The 15134-nt window shown below is 44.3% G+C and overlaps 1 protein-coding gene across 2 annotated transcripts in view; it reads left to right on the top strand.

Annotated features, from left to right (window-relative positions):
* The window catches only part of SLC25A21 (solute carrier family 25 member 21), a 536964-nt gene that overhangs the window by 285806 nt on the left and 236024 nt on the right, over nucleotides 1-15134 (top strand). The gene's annotated exons all lie outside the window — the stretch shown is intronic.

Below are 15134 nucleotides of genomic sequence, written 5' to 3'. Positions count from 1 at the left end.
TCTCAGCCGCAGGATCTCTTCCCGGTCTACGTCTGGAACCTCGTGTTTGCTGCCAGGTCTCCCTATGAGGTGGCAAGGGGACACTGGTATCCAATAAATCCAGCCAGTTAGGGACCGAAACAGCAGGCAGACCAAGAGAAGAACAGAATTGGGGCAGTTCAGCAGATTCTCGAAGAATATGGAGCTTCCCCTCATGCATTACTTGTATACTTAGCGGAAAGCCCCAGCGGAATTTAATGTTCCGCTTATGCAATTCCTCTGTGAGTGGGTGGAGAAGGCGCCTCTGTTGAAGCGTTGACCTCGAGAGGTCCTGGAAAATCTGTACTGAACATCCATTGAAGTCGAACTCTTTAGTTTGTTTGGCTTGTCATAGAATTTGCTCCTTCACCGTATAGTAGTGCAGTCGACATGTAATGTCTCTGGGTTTTTCAGAGGGCATACCCTTAGGGCGCAATGCCGTATGAGCTCGATCAAATTGGATCCTAGTATCCGGGTCAACTTGCAGAAGTTCATTAAATATTTTAGACTCCCCCACATTAATAATATGCTCCACAAGGAGGCTCCCCCAGCCACACATATGCACCAGACTCCCCCACATTAATAATATGCTCCACAAGCAGGCTCCCCCAGCCACACATATGCACCAGACTCCCCCCACATTAACAATATGCTCCACTGTCCACTAGCAGGCTCCCCCAGCCCCACATGTGCACCTGACTCACCTACCAACCCCTAATGATATGCTCCACATTCCATAATGACTTACAGCAAGAAATAATCTGCATTCATCGCAAGACCACCAGTCCGTCACAACCCAGTCTGCTTCACTGCTCAGGATGGCACCTGCCTTGATGGATCTTCAGTGTGTCACTCCTTACGGTCTTCAATGCACATGCGCAAAGGAGAACAGGGGTTAGGGGGGGCAGCCGCCAGCCATGGAAGAGATTGTACTATGTCCCCGCCGTGGCCTCCCAGCACCAACGCGATGTACAGGTGACAGACTCCTCTATCTGCCAGAGTCTCTGGTGCTGCGGCGCGGTAACCTGTGCACCTGCACTGTTGATGAAAGGCAGCAGCCGCGCTCGCGGCTGCCCGGCTGAGCCTGTGTCTCTGTAAATAAGTGGGCGGGTCTATTAGGAATCGGGGCTTTGTGTACAGGGCGATCACCCCCCCTGGATCCACCACTGATGCAGACCCACTGCGAAAATATGCTAATGTTTCCAATCGCTATGCTGTCGCAGCACAACATAAGGACGCCCACTTCCCCATACTCATATCCGTAATACCTTGCAAGTCTGCAAAACCATCAGTAACATCGGATCCTCAAGCACAACTACAACAGGTCTGACCTTACTCAGAGTTTGCTAACCTCATCGCATGCAGTGAAAGCTCAAGCTGTGTATGCCATCGCAGTGGATAATTTATGCACGCCCATGTAATGGCATTCAAACGCACTGACACACCTGTGATCATAGTGTGATCGCAATGAAGCCCACGTGCACTGCGATGCATGCGTAGTATGCAATAATCGGTTGTCTGTGTGCGTAATCACAATAGCGATCCATAATGAATCAGGTCGTAAGATCGGTACTTCTACCAATACCAGCAATATCATAAGGAGCTCTGATCAAATGTCTTTCATACATCCAATACAACTAAGAATACCAGCTATATTCTCTTGCAGCTCCCCCAAAAAATTACGCTACTGGGACCTCAAACTAAAAGAACCAAGAAACAAATAAAGGAGCACAGTGATGATTCCCCCTGTTATAATAATATAACATAGATAAATGTATTAATAAAAACATAGAACACCCCATTTTATATTCAATTAAAACTATACACTCATGTCCTAGGAAAAACTGAGAAAACCACTGCTGTTCCCAGTACATGCCACCACACCCCCGCCTTAAATGGTATCTTCCGCAATGAAAGTAATATGGGCCTCATTCAGAGATGTATGCAAACCCGATGGTTTGCATACATCTCTGATGTTAGAAGATCGGCGGCAAGTGCAAGATCTGTTCTGTATTTGCTGATACTGCAAGAGCTCACACAGTTCCACGAAGCTGTAGCCCGATTGATAGGCTGTGACTGTTTGGTAGCGGGGTGTGGGTGGAGTCAGCCTGCATTCCCGGAAATAGGGGCATTTCGCCTGTTTTATGGGAGTGTTGTGGCCACGATCTGTGTCTTAAAATGCAGAGTTCCTGACCCCGGCTGAGCATTTCTATTGTCCAGTCTGAGTAAGCTTCAGCTGGGGAGGTCAGTGAGGAGGCAGCGGAGGGATCCGCACAGATCCTTCTTTGCATCACTGGAACTCCTTCCCATAGGAAGGAGCGGAGCTCCGACAGCACCCACCATCTGAAGATGGTGTTTGTTCTCGCAGGCAAACTCCGAAAACTTTAAGCTTTCAGAGTTTGCTGAATAGCAAGTGGTTCAATCGGACCCCTGATGATGAATAGCCCGCTAAATATATGGAAAATATAATTTCCGCGTGTGTAACAAGCTATTAAGAGATTATGAATGGACCCCAAAGGAGAAAAAAAACTCCCTACAAAAGGTCCAGAAATGACCACACCCCCAACCACTAGAACACTGTAAATGATATAGGGCATCTCAGTCCCTGTCAAATGTGGGAAATATTTCAAACTTTAACATGTATTTATTATATTTCTAAGGGATCTATTCATTATGTTATTTATCGGACCCCAATAATAACCTTGCTAACTCGCCACGAGCGCCGGAGCAATTCATCATTACTCCGGCGCAGAGACAGCTTATCCGAAAATCAGCTGTCTCTGCGAGCTGCTTCACTGCTCCTTTCGGAGCAGTAAGACAAGTGCGTATGCGTGACCTACAGGTCCCGCATGCGCACAAGAGCCCCGATGTCCCGCGGAAGGAGCAGGACAAGGGCAGAAGGATCAGAAAGGATCCTTTTTTCGTGACTCGGGACTCCTTCCCATAGGGAATGAGCGGGTAGCGGGAGCATTCGTCATCTGAAGATGGCAAATGCTCTCACAATCAAGCTCCAAAAAGATTGTATTTTCAGAGCTTGATGAATTCTGCCCCTATACTAGTGCATGGGGACAGCGGGCCATTCCGAGAGAGAAAGGTAAGCAGGAGATATCTGTGATATTAGTGTATGGGGGCAGCAGGCTATTCTGAGAGAGAAAGGTAAGCAGGAGATATCTGTGATATTAGTGTATGGGGGCAGCAGGCTATTCTGAGAGAGAAAGGTAAGCAGGAGATATCTGTGATACTAGTGTATGGGGACAGCAGGCCATTCTGAGTGAGAAAGGTAAGCAGGAGATATCTGTGATATTAGTGTATGGGGACAGCGGGCCATTCTGAGAGAGAAAGGTAAGCAGGAGATATCTGTGATACTAGTGTATGGGGACAGCGGGCCATTCTGAGAGAGAAAGGTAAGCAGGAGATATCTGTGATTCTAGTGTATGGGGACAGCGGGCTATTCCGAGAGAGAAAGGTAAGCAGGAGATATCTGTGATACTAGTGTATGGGGACAGCGGGCCATTCTGAGAGAGAAAGGTAAGCAGGAGATATTTGTGATATTAGTGTATGGGGACAGCGGGCCATTCTGAGAGAGAAAGGTAAGCAGGAGATATCTGTGATACTAGTGTATGGGGACAGCGGGCTATTCCGAGAGAGAAAGGTAAGCAGGAGATATCTGTGATACTAGTGTATGGGGACAGCGGGCCATTCTGAGAGAGAAAGGTAAGCCGGAGATATCTGTGATATTAGTGTATGGGGACAGCGGGCCATTCTGAGAGAGAAAGGTAAGCAGGAGATATCTGTGATTCTAGTGTATGGGGACAGCAGGCTATTCTGAGAGAGAAAGGTAAGCAGGAGATATCTGTGATACTAGTGTATGGGGACAGCGGGCCATTCTGAGAGAGAAAGGTAAGCAGGAGATATCTGTGATACTAGTGTATGGGGACAGCGGGCCATTCCGAGAGAGAAAGGTAAGCAGGAGATTTCTGTGATATCTCCTGCTTTACCTTCTTGATGAATGGCCCGATAACTTCATTTTTATAATTACAGGTGAAAATTTTCCTTTTCACCTACATTTGTAGAAATTAAGTGATGATCGACCAGTTTAGGGATATGTAATGCTGGATGTTATTCTCAGGATCTTTTCCTACTTGCTGCGTATAGAGAAACACCGCTCTGTAAATCGTTTTCTGGATTGTTGTTCTTGTTTGCTATTTATTTAAAGAAAACCAACTGCTGTCAATGAATGTTCTGTGTTCTTTTGTAAGCAGTGCAAGTTTTACAACATTCTTGATTAGCTTGTCATTGTCGCAAATGACAGCTCCAGCAGAGCTTGGATTTAAAGCAAACAGGTGGTATTGTTATATTTGTTTTATAGCAGCCCTTAAGTGAGAGCTTACACCAGGGAAGTAAACAGCAAAAATGTGGGTGGGAGATAAGCAAACATGACATGTAAGAATCTGTACTACACGTACAGTATATCATATCTATACATTTGTATTCACACAGCCTGCATGGGTTCTGTATATTAGATGGACATGTACTGTACACTGATGAAATGTCGGTATGGTCAGAATGTCGATACTGTGGTACACAGGTAAGTCTAATTCTAGACCTAAGCCTAACGCTTGTCATATGTCGACATTGACGTGTCATATGTCGACATTGTGTCATATGTCGACATTTTTCGGGTGTCGACATTTTTTAATGTTTAATCAGTGTCGACATGCTGAATGTCAACATTAACAATGTGTTGACATGTTCAAGGTCGACAATCTGACGGCATACCAGCCTGCAGATATAGGAAAGCCATGGTTAGTGGGTGAGCTTATACTACCATTCGGGTTTTCTCTCTTCCTTTTTTTATTTTTGGAGATTTTGTACCTTTCCCTTCCATTTTGTATTAAATTGCCCATTTTGTCAGGCCACATAGGCAGCTATGGGGACTGCTCTTGACAGCGATGGCTGAGGGGTTTTCTGAACCTTCAGTATCTTCTGCAATACCCCCCATGATCCATATAAATTCTAGTTTAATAAATAGACTCCTAAGAAGCATCAGCTAGGGCAACTAAGTCTCATGGATACATCAGTCCTAACCCAAAGCAACTAAATCACTAACAAATATCAGCTAAGTTTTCATATTAATTCCAACAGTATTGGTCTATTTCTGACATAAATCCGTTTTGCTCAGATAAGTCTCTTCTGCTGTAGATGCTTTTTGCTGCGATAACAGATTCGTTTTCAGGGTAACCTTGTGAGAGGTGCGTGGGCCGTCTATGTAGTAAACGGTAGGGAGAGGAAATCCTGATCTCTCACCCTCTGCAACTGAAAACTGACTATGCCTGGTTGACCTCCACTGGAATCATCATTAACCCATTTGGCCTCAGACTTTGTTACACCCCAGTGCCAACCACAGACATGCAACTCTTGGGACTGTCCAAGGAAGGGATAGGGGATTGGGATGACACACAAATAAATATTGTTCTTACCGGAATATTTTTGTCATATTGCTGGTACAATGCCACAACCTCAACATCTGCAAGAAAAGCACAGCAAAGCAGTCCTCCCAACAGCTTTCCTCAACAGTCTAACTACCTGGATGAACTATTGGAATGTCCAATAGAGTTTGATATTATATTAACCCATCCAGAAGATTTGTGACCAATATTCCACTCGGTTCCAGACATGTATTGAAATCAAAAAGAAAAGAGGGGAATATAGTGTAGTATTTTTTTAACATTAATGCATCCACTGTGTATATGCAGGTGTGGCAAAGTGTGTCTTTTCCACATTTTGGGGATAGGGTACACCTCCTGCAGCTAGGGAGGAACCATACCCTTTTCTTAATTATGACAAGTTAAGGTGTAAAAACCTGGTTGGATGAGTTAGGGGAAATGTGAGAGAGAGGTTGCACCTTCGGCAGCCCTCTCTATGCTGGACAACCTGAATCCTGACTTTGCTGTGAATACTCTGCTCATTTGAACTGCTGTCTCATGTAAGCTGAATTGTTGTTCCTGAACAGTTGTTTGCCTTGTGTAAGAAGCCATTACACTGGGTCTGCCTCTCAGTCTGGAATAAAAGCTTACTTGTTTGCAACAATTGAGTCTCCCATTGGTCACCAGGAAATTACCCACTACAGCAGGAATAATGGGATTGGGTATCAATATCACCAAAAGGAGGTAAAGATTAATAGATGTGAAAAGCAATTCAACAAATTACACAACCGTCATAGAAAATAATTTTCATACAAAAATATGTACTCTTCTCTTTTTACTCACTTCTATCCCTCTCCTTGGTGTATCTCCCCTCTGCTGCGTTCTTCTCCAAACAGCCAAGATGGCCACCAACAGCCAAATTATTTATGCACATTTTTTGTTAAGGGCAATGGCTTAAGTAACCGGATGACTAAACATAGTGCCACGAAAAGCTCTTGTGCACTCTGTAGTTTAGCGCTCACTTGAGGCTTTGCTTGAAGTCTCCGAGGATGCTGTGTGTGATCATGACGAAAATGGGCTATTTAGGGGTGAACAAATGTTTGTAAAAACTAGGAGACAATTGAAAAATTTAGAAGCCAGACCACCATGTCCAACCAAAATATATGAAACTTTGTATAAACTACCAGACACAGGGGTGCTGCAGCTCCCTGGTGGTCACTACTCCTCTGTGCTGGTAGTACTGCAGCTCCCCATGACTCTTCTCCCAGTGGCCCCGTCACTCCCCCTTCGGGCCTGGAGCCCTGTAGTTCCCCGCGGCCCGGTCACTCTCCTCCCCTCTGCCGGCCGTGCTACAGCTCCCCGTGGCCTAACCAGTGTCCTTTTCTCAGCTGGCCGTGCTGCAGCTCCCCGCTGCAGGGAGAAGGGACCAGTTCTATGATCTCACGGGCAGACGTGAGAAGCCATAGTAATTGAATGAGGTGGGCTCACGTTCTGCCTCATGATAGGTGCACAGCATCACACCCACTTCTGTAACTACCAATAGGAATGCTTTGCAACTGATTACTTTTTTTTTTACAATTCACTTCATTTTCAAGTTTTAAACATTACCTGGCACTCTGGTTTTGTCAAGACCTGATTTCACTCATATCTGAAATGAAAGTTAAAGTCTAAGGGGCCTATTCATCATCACTTAATTTTTTACAAAAGCAGGTGAAAATGAACATTTTCACCTGCAATTGTAAAAATTAAGTTATCGGGCCATCCATTATGATGGGAAAGCAGGAGATATCCTGCTTACCTTCCTCTGGCGGAATGGCCCGCTGTCCCCATACTAGAATTCATCAAACTCCGGAGCTTGATTGCGGGAACAGTCACCATTTTTAGATGGCGAGTGCTCCCGCTACCTGCTTCTTCCCTATGGGAAGGAGTCCCGGGCAGCGAAAAAAAGGATCCTTTCGGATCCCTTCAACCCTGTCCAGCTCCTTCCACCAGACGTCGGGGCTCTTGTGTGCATGCATGACCTGTAAGTCCCGTATGCGCACTAATTTCACTACTCCTAAAGGAGCAGTGACAAGATTCACTGCTCCACAAGGTGCAGTGAAAGCAGTCGGGGAGACAGCTGATTTTTGGATGTACAGATCACAGATAACAACGTAAAAAAAATCATAAACAGCACTTAATATTTAGTAGCAGTGGATTAATAGAAAACTAGTAGCACTTCGTGAACAAAGTCGGCTCGCTGTATTGAGCATTACACTAATAGGTATTCTAGGTATTTCATCCTTAGTGGGATGCATTTTTAATTTTATCTATATGCACTGCATTTATTTTTGTTTATTAAAATATTTTTTACATTGTTATTTGCATGCACTCCCAGTTTCTTTTCCTTTTGTCCCATTTTGGGGTTAGCCACCCCATCTGGTGAGCTGCTTCCAGATTTAAAGATATTGCAGGATTTACTGAAGTGCCTAGTTTTTTGTTTTTGCTTTTCCAGTGGACCAAAGATCTTATGGCTTATTGATGATGAAAACATTTTAGATAGACCATAGATTTCTCTATTTTGCCATATACAGTACATGAATGAGTTACCACTGATGATATGATTGTGTTGGATGTCCTATTAAACAATTATTGCAGCGTACAGGTATAGATTCAAATAATTTAAAAAAATGCCATATTTAGTGTTTTATAGCATAAATCACTTATTTTAATGTGTAAAGGTTTTAAAACATTTTTTGTTTATAATTCTGATCAGGTAAGGTAGAAGTTTTATTAGGATGGAAAATCCTGACTGTAAATGGGGTATCAGATGTTAAGAAATAATTTCCCCTTGTGATACACTGTGGCCAGTTTTAAAATATTTGTTATTTATACAATTAACCCATTAACATCTCACTGTTGTCAACATGTTATTGTGTTTGGGTATATTGCTTATAAATAATTTATGTCCAATTCCAATCATGATACGTTCCCTATTATTACCATATTTTTATAGAGGCACCATTATATAATGAGCCAGATACATGCCAAAAAAAGTTGACATGTCTCCACCATTACAACATATACAAACATTTCCAAGGTGATAAATGGGTACTACTATGTGGCTTCACTGTCCTTTTTAAAGCTAATTTGCTCAGATTGGTTGATTATTTGTAGTCTGGATACTCTTGGGGCGATTCAATTGTTGCATGGGCGGCGATAATTAATGGGCGCCCAGTGTTGCAATTCAATTGTTCTGGGAGCCCATTAATTATCGTGGTCATCGCGCCCTATTAGACCAACCCGTCTAAAGTCCTGGTTAGGGTGCCCAAACTGCTGTTTGAGTGTCCTAACCAGTGGCAGCTCCAGAGGTTGGTCTGCAGCACAGACCAAAATTCAAATAGAGGAGCCACACCAACTGCCAGTGAGTCCCGGCTAGCAATGTTTGGCAGCGTGTGACATGGCAGTTGGTGTGGCTCCTCTATTTGAATTTTGAACTGCGCTGCAGCCCCACCTCTGGAGCCACCACTGGACTCCTAACGATTGGTTTACCGTACATTTTTGCTCGCACTCTACTGAGGGCCACTCACCAGAGGCCCAGGCTTTGCTTGTTATGCAGACCATGTATGGACAAGTTCTAGCGCACCATTAGGTGATATCCCCTGTGATTGAAGTAGGTGGAGCAGAAAGGGAGGAGCAGTGCAACACATGTAATCAGAGAGGGAGGGATCCCACTAGTGCAACTCAAACATCTTGGCATCCTAAGGGTTGCGTGTGCGTCTGGTGTAGACAATGATGAAAATAACAATGTACAATGTCCTTATTCCCAACATTAGATTTACTAATTATCTAACAGGGTAATTAGTAAATCTGAGCGTTTTCAGTTAAAAATGCAAAGTGGATGTTTTGCAGAAATGGTATTAATTTTATGTATGGTTGGTGTTTGAAAAAATTAATAAAAGTATTTTACAGTGATCAGGGTTATCATTTAAGACAGCAGAACATACTGTAGTATGAATGTTTAAAATTAAACTGTTGAGTCCCATCACATATCACTGGGTTCTAACCTGGTCATAATACAATTGATTAGCAGAGTCATTCCCATGATAACATATGGAAGAAGTGGCAGAGGGCTTGGCATGCCCCGATTGTGGCCCAACGCTTGAAGAGGTTAGCCCTGTGTCAGCAACGCAAACTTGCAATGATTTATTGGCTGGCATTCTTCTTCTGTTATTTCAACCTCACCTTTTTGTATCCCAGCCAGAAAGTCTATTAATAAATGATTAAAGCAGATTGTTAGGGAAACTGATCTGAAATATTTGGCTTGGCTGAGATCCAGCTAATTACAAGCTGACTGTTTGCATCTGTCACTGCCGGCTCACCTGGCTGTGGGGGATGTGTCAGTACTGCTGACCCCCTAGCTACTGGCACAGGAAAAAAAATAGCCCTGGTAAAGCATGGATTGCCATCCTGGAAAACATTGCTACATGTAGCTTTGGAGCAGGCATAAGCAATCTTTAGCTCATCAGATGTCCCAGCAAGTTTCCTAAGCCTGCTTTGGATCTTTCCTCATCCACAACTTGGCTGCTTTAGCTGACTTTAATTTATTGGCTAGTACTTTCTCTCCTGCTCTTTGAAATAGATACATTGGTGCTGATTCAGAGTTGCACAAGGCTGTGACTGCTTTATGGTCGTGCTTGCGACATTATGGTATTGCTAGTATCAGCCCTTCCCCTGGTGTACAAGTGTGCGTCTGAAGTGACTTAGACACCCACTTTGTGCTTCTTTAGACGCCTCTCATCAGAATATGACCACCGATATAAGCGATTAAATGTATGAGTTTGTAACGCCTTCTGCGTCACAATCTCAACACTCCATAACACGCCCATCTCTGTGCGCCTGAATAGCCACCTCGCAGCCAGGAATACCCAATACTTTTCTGAGACTTAAGGGCAAATTTACTAAGAATCATGTTTCTGCGAGATTAAACGCAAACAGGTTCCCACAAACACGCACGAGTTTTCCCAGACCAAATTCTCAAATTTACCAAGTAGCGAATTTTGCAAAATCGTGTTTTTCGATGGTGAATGCAAATGTGTTTTGTCGTGCGAGTTTTTGTCAAAACAAGTGCGAGATGTGTTTATAAACACGCACGAGAATGCATGCATCTTCCTACAAAACATGTTCTAATTGGTTGAAGCAGTCACATCATGTAAACACTGCCTAAGCATATACAAGCTCCACAAACAGCCGGACCTATGAGGGTTTTGTTGGTTGGAGTTTCAGAGGTACAGTGAGGAGTGTGTTTAATGGTGTAGGAGCGTTTTTGGCTAGTGGAATCGATTTGCTGCTTGTGTGTGGAAGTTGTTTTTTGCTTATTTGTCCTATTATTTATCTGTCTCATTTTTCTGTCTTTCTTGAATGTGTTTTTTTCTTTCGTCCTGACAGTGTTTTTTTTTTTTTTTTTGACCTGTGGTGTGTGCGGGTAGTATGAGAGAAAGTTTGTGTTAGTTTTTTTTCTTGTGTGTGTTTTATGTTTGTATAGGGAGGGGGACAGGAATATGTCCAGGATAGAGGAGAGGCAGGGAGAGAGTGAGGTGAAGAAGGTTGCTGCTCAAGAGGCCCTATTGAGCAGTACAGGCAGCAGAGATGAGGTGCCCAGGCAGAGGGTTAAGACCAAGACGGGGCGCAATGTGACATTCTCTGTGGAGGAGAACGTGGCCCTTGTGAAGGAGGTTGTGAAATTTCACCACATGTTGTTTGGAAGAAAGGCTGCCACAACATCCACCCGCCGCAAGAACATACTTGCCGACTTAGACATTCCCCTCCCCGGGAGAAGCCCGGGGAGGAGCAGCAGGTGGGCAGATTTGGGGGCAAAGCTGACCGAAATTGCGTCATTAAGCCCTGTCCCTCATGGGATTTTGCCGCGGCGACGCATATTTTAACCAGGGGATGGAGCTAAATGAAGCTATTCTCATAGAACCGCATCATTAGGCCCCGCCCCCCAACGCACAGACGCGCCGATCCCCGCTAATATTCTCCCCATTCTGCCTACTTCACTAGGAAGATGGCAAAATGTGGGAGAAGTGCCTTCCCTTCAGGGGGTGCAGGGGGTTACCCGAAAAATTGGGAGTCACCGGCTGTGGCACTTATCCGCCGCTGTGGACGCAGTTGCTGACCACAACATGCTCTCATCTGGCTAGCCACCCCCGTTACCTCCCAGAAACGCCCAGCGAAATTGCATGAATCTGCGTGCAATTTTGTTCTGCGTCTCTGTGCGCGGATCATCAGGACACAAGTGCAGACTGAATAATTTGTCTGCATGCGTGCAGAAATGACATTACATGCACCTCTTAATCAGGCCCAGAGCCTCTTTATGCTGTTATAGCCCCTCCAGTAAATTAGGGTGCTGATAGGTGTAAATACTGAGCCGCCTTTGTGATTCCAGAATAACCAACGCAGCTCTTGTGACTATCTAAGACATTTGATAACCCTGATATCTCCGGCATTCAGTTTTGGTAAATTGCCAGGATATTATAAAAGTTCCTAAATAATTTGTAAAACAGCCATATCTGCATGATTTTGGCTTAATACATAGGCCATATTGTCTTAATGTTTATGGGCAAAACAGGCCCTAGACCCAATCCCACCATTTCCTTCTATACCCTCACCATCAAAAGTAATCTTAATTTTATTAGGCAGAAGTAACCTAGTTAAATTACTATTTGTTAGGATTCTGCCTGGGATCGGCTGTTACTTACTACAGTCGGCTTCCCCTCACTAGTGTGAGCAGTGAGATGTCAGGTGCAGCAGCAGTGACTTGCTGAGTATTCTCCCCAGGGCTCAGGTGACTGTCACGCAATTCTCCATATCAGAGTCTCCTGCAGCGATGGTCATGGGCGCAGCCATCTTGACTGAATCACCTGATGGATCCTTATCCAGTGGTAGCTGTGTCCGTTCTCAGCTGACTTGCTCATCCAATGGACAGTTACCTGGGGGTATAAACAGGACTCCAGGTGAACAGGTAATTGCCTGATCAACTTCGTTATTCCCAGATGGTTGCTGTTTGCTTCGTCCAGGCTTCACATGCAATCATCCAGAGACGCTTCCGAGTGATATTTCCAGTATATGCTCTGTACAACTCCTATGTACTGAGTCCTAGTGTATTATTTACAAAGTGCCATATTCTTGTGCAGTAGTGTGATAGAACATCTTTGCCTGTTTCCTATTTACATATCCTTGTACAGCAGTGTTACAGAGCACATTGCCTGTGTGTGCTAATTCAAGTGCCTTTGCCTGAGTAATATTTACAAAGTACCATATCTTTGTGCCGCAGTGTGATAGAACACCTTTCTCCTGTTTGCTATTTATAAGAGCCTTATCCTTGTACAGTAGTGCTACACCTTGCCTGTGTGTGCTAATTCAAGTGTCTTTGCCTGTGTACAGTATTACTGTATTTACAAAGTACCATATCCTTGTGTAGCAGTGTGATAGAACACCTTTCTCCTGTTTACTATTTATAAGAGCCTTATCCTTGTACAGCAGTGATACAGAACATCCTTGCCTGTGTCTGCTATTTACCAGTATCATATACTCGTGCATCAGTGTATAGACACGTCATCCAAACTGGTGCAATCACCACTCTCCTTCAGTGACTGCAGCATATCCTCACTTCCCTCCAGTGCTAGCTGCACATCCTACTCCTCAGTGGATTCTCTCCCTCTGGTCTGCCACAGCACCTCTTCAGGAAACATCTCTATTGTGCTTCTCTGTACTAGTGGTACAGAGATTTATATTTCCAGTGGGCCAATGCGGTCTCTCTTTCTCTATTCCTACTAGCATCAGACTGACCTGGGGACCGCAACCTGCTTGCTGGGTGCAGCTGAAACCCATATCCCGCTTGTAGGGGTCACTGGTGAACACTTCCCAGCAGGTTAGACTCCTAACCCTAGGTCAGGTCTTGCCAACATCCAATGCTTATGGACGAGGAGACTGAACATCCAGGCCCCTCGCTCCTGACTCCTTCATTGGCCCAGGACCACAACTTCCCGCCCCTCAGTAGGGGACTCCAGGACGCTAAACGTGATACTATTTATGAAAGTGAGAAAGAAATTATGCCCCTGGCTGGTGATAGCTATTACCAGTGATAGCCATTGCCAACCACTACTGGCTATAGTGTTCCTATACAAAGTATGGAGAAGCCTACTTGAAAAGGATTGCGGCAGTACATCTCAGCAGTGATGTCACTAGAGAGTAAGGCTGCACCAGGTGACACCAATCGAGGGGTGACACCAAAATAGCAGTGCTGCTCTGCTATTCTGGTGTCACCCCCTCGGATGGTGTCACCAATCAGCGGTGATAGATGACATCTGCATGCCGCCCCAACCACACTCTACCTGGAGAGGCTGGGGGCTGTCTAGCAGCTCCCGTAGTGACAACTGGTGCAGTGGCTTTGCAGGCTTGAGGTCAAGCCCCCTTCCACGTGCGCACGCACAAAAAGTACAGTCGGGGTGTCATCTGAATTACATTTTTATATATATTTATTTTTTTACATATTTATTTGAAATATTTTTAGCCCAATTCACAGAAGGCCCCAACACAGACCAATGAAGCAGTAAGAGTACTCTTGCCAGTCAATATCACTTGGATCACTTGGCTGCCCTAGCAACATTTTATTGGTAAATTCCATCAATAGAAGACTTTCTATCGCTGCAATAAGAAGCAATAGAAAATCTAAATGAAGGAAAATAGTAATTAGTACTCTTAGTACCATGACTGTTACTTGATGGGAAGTTTACCTGTGGTGGCAATGTCCCTATCCTCCTCATATCCTAGTGCAGAGGTTTCCAAACGTGGTCCTCAAGGCTCCCCAACAGTTCAGGTTTTAGAGATATCCATGATTGAGTACAGATGACTTAATTAGTACCTCGGTCAATTTGGTTTAACAACCTCTGATCAACCATGGATATCTCTAACACCTGAACTGTTGGGGAGCCTTGAGGACCACGTTTGGGAACCTCTGTCCTAGTGTACTCCACCCTGCAGAAGATCGGAGCTCAGCATTGTCCTCGCACAGCTTACACTGCCGGTTCCGGCAAATAGCCTATAAATGTACATGGAACAAATTAAAATACTGAATATCAATTAGATACACGTTCTTTGGGAAATTTTTTAAAATGCTACATCATTGCTAAATCATTTCAATCTTTTTTTTTTTTTTTACTATGTAACATACTATTCAACTTTAATTATCTGGCTTCAGGGAGTTCCGGGGAGATCTATGAATCATGTTATTTTGACTCTACACCCCTGCCTTCTTCATGGGAGAAGTGGGTGGGATGTAGGAGTTTTGCCCACTATCCCAGAAGCCAGGAGAACTCCCCCAAATTCAGGAAGAGTAGAAAGCTATGCTTCAACAACACACATTGCATTGTTTAATAAATACCTGCCCCCTACTTAGAGTGGAGCAGCCATTTATATGGGCTGAACCAATATTTATGGTCTCATGTCACAGTGAAATCTCTAATTCTTAGGTAAGTGATAGGCAGACTGATGATGCAGCCCACAGAATAGCTGTCCTTCCTTTGTGTAGAAGACAGGTAGACATTAAACTTCACTGTCACTTGATGGGACTTTCCATGGCTGACAAGTGATGATACCTTAGCAGTTCCTGATGCATTGTCTATTATAGGTGAGGTGAAAGGGGATAAC

The sequence above is a fragment of the Taudactylus pleione genome, unplaced genomic scaffold (genome assembly GCF_031769625.1).
Source record: "Taudactylus pleione unplaced genomic scaffold, aTauple2 ptg000113l, whole genome shotgun sequence".
In the NCBI taxonomy this organism is placed as follows: domain Eukaryota; kingdom Metazoa; phylum Chordata; class Amphibia; order Anura; family Myobatrachidae; genus Taudactylus; species Taudactylus pleione.
The sequence above is the reverse complement of the archived record's forward strand: the minus strand, read 5'-3'. Positions and strand labels throughout refer to the sequence as shown.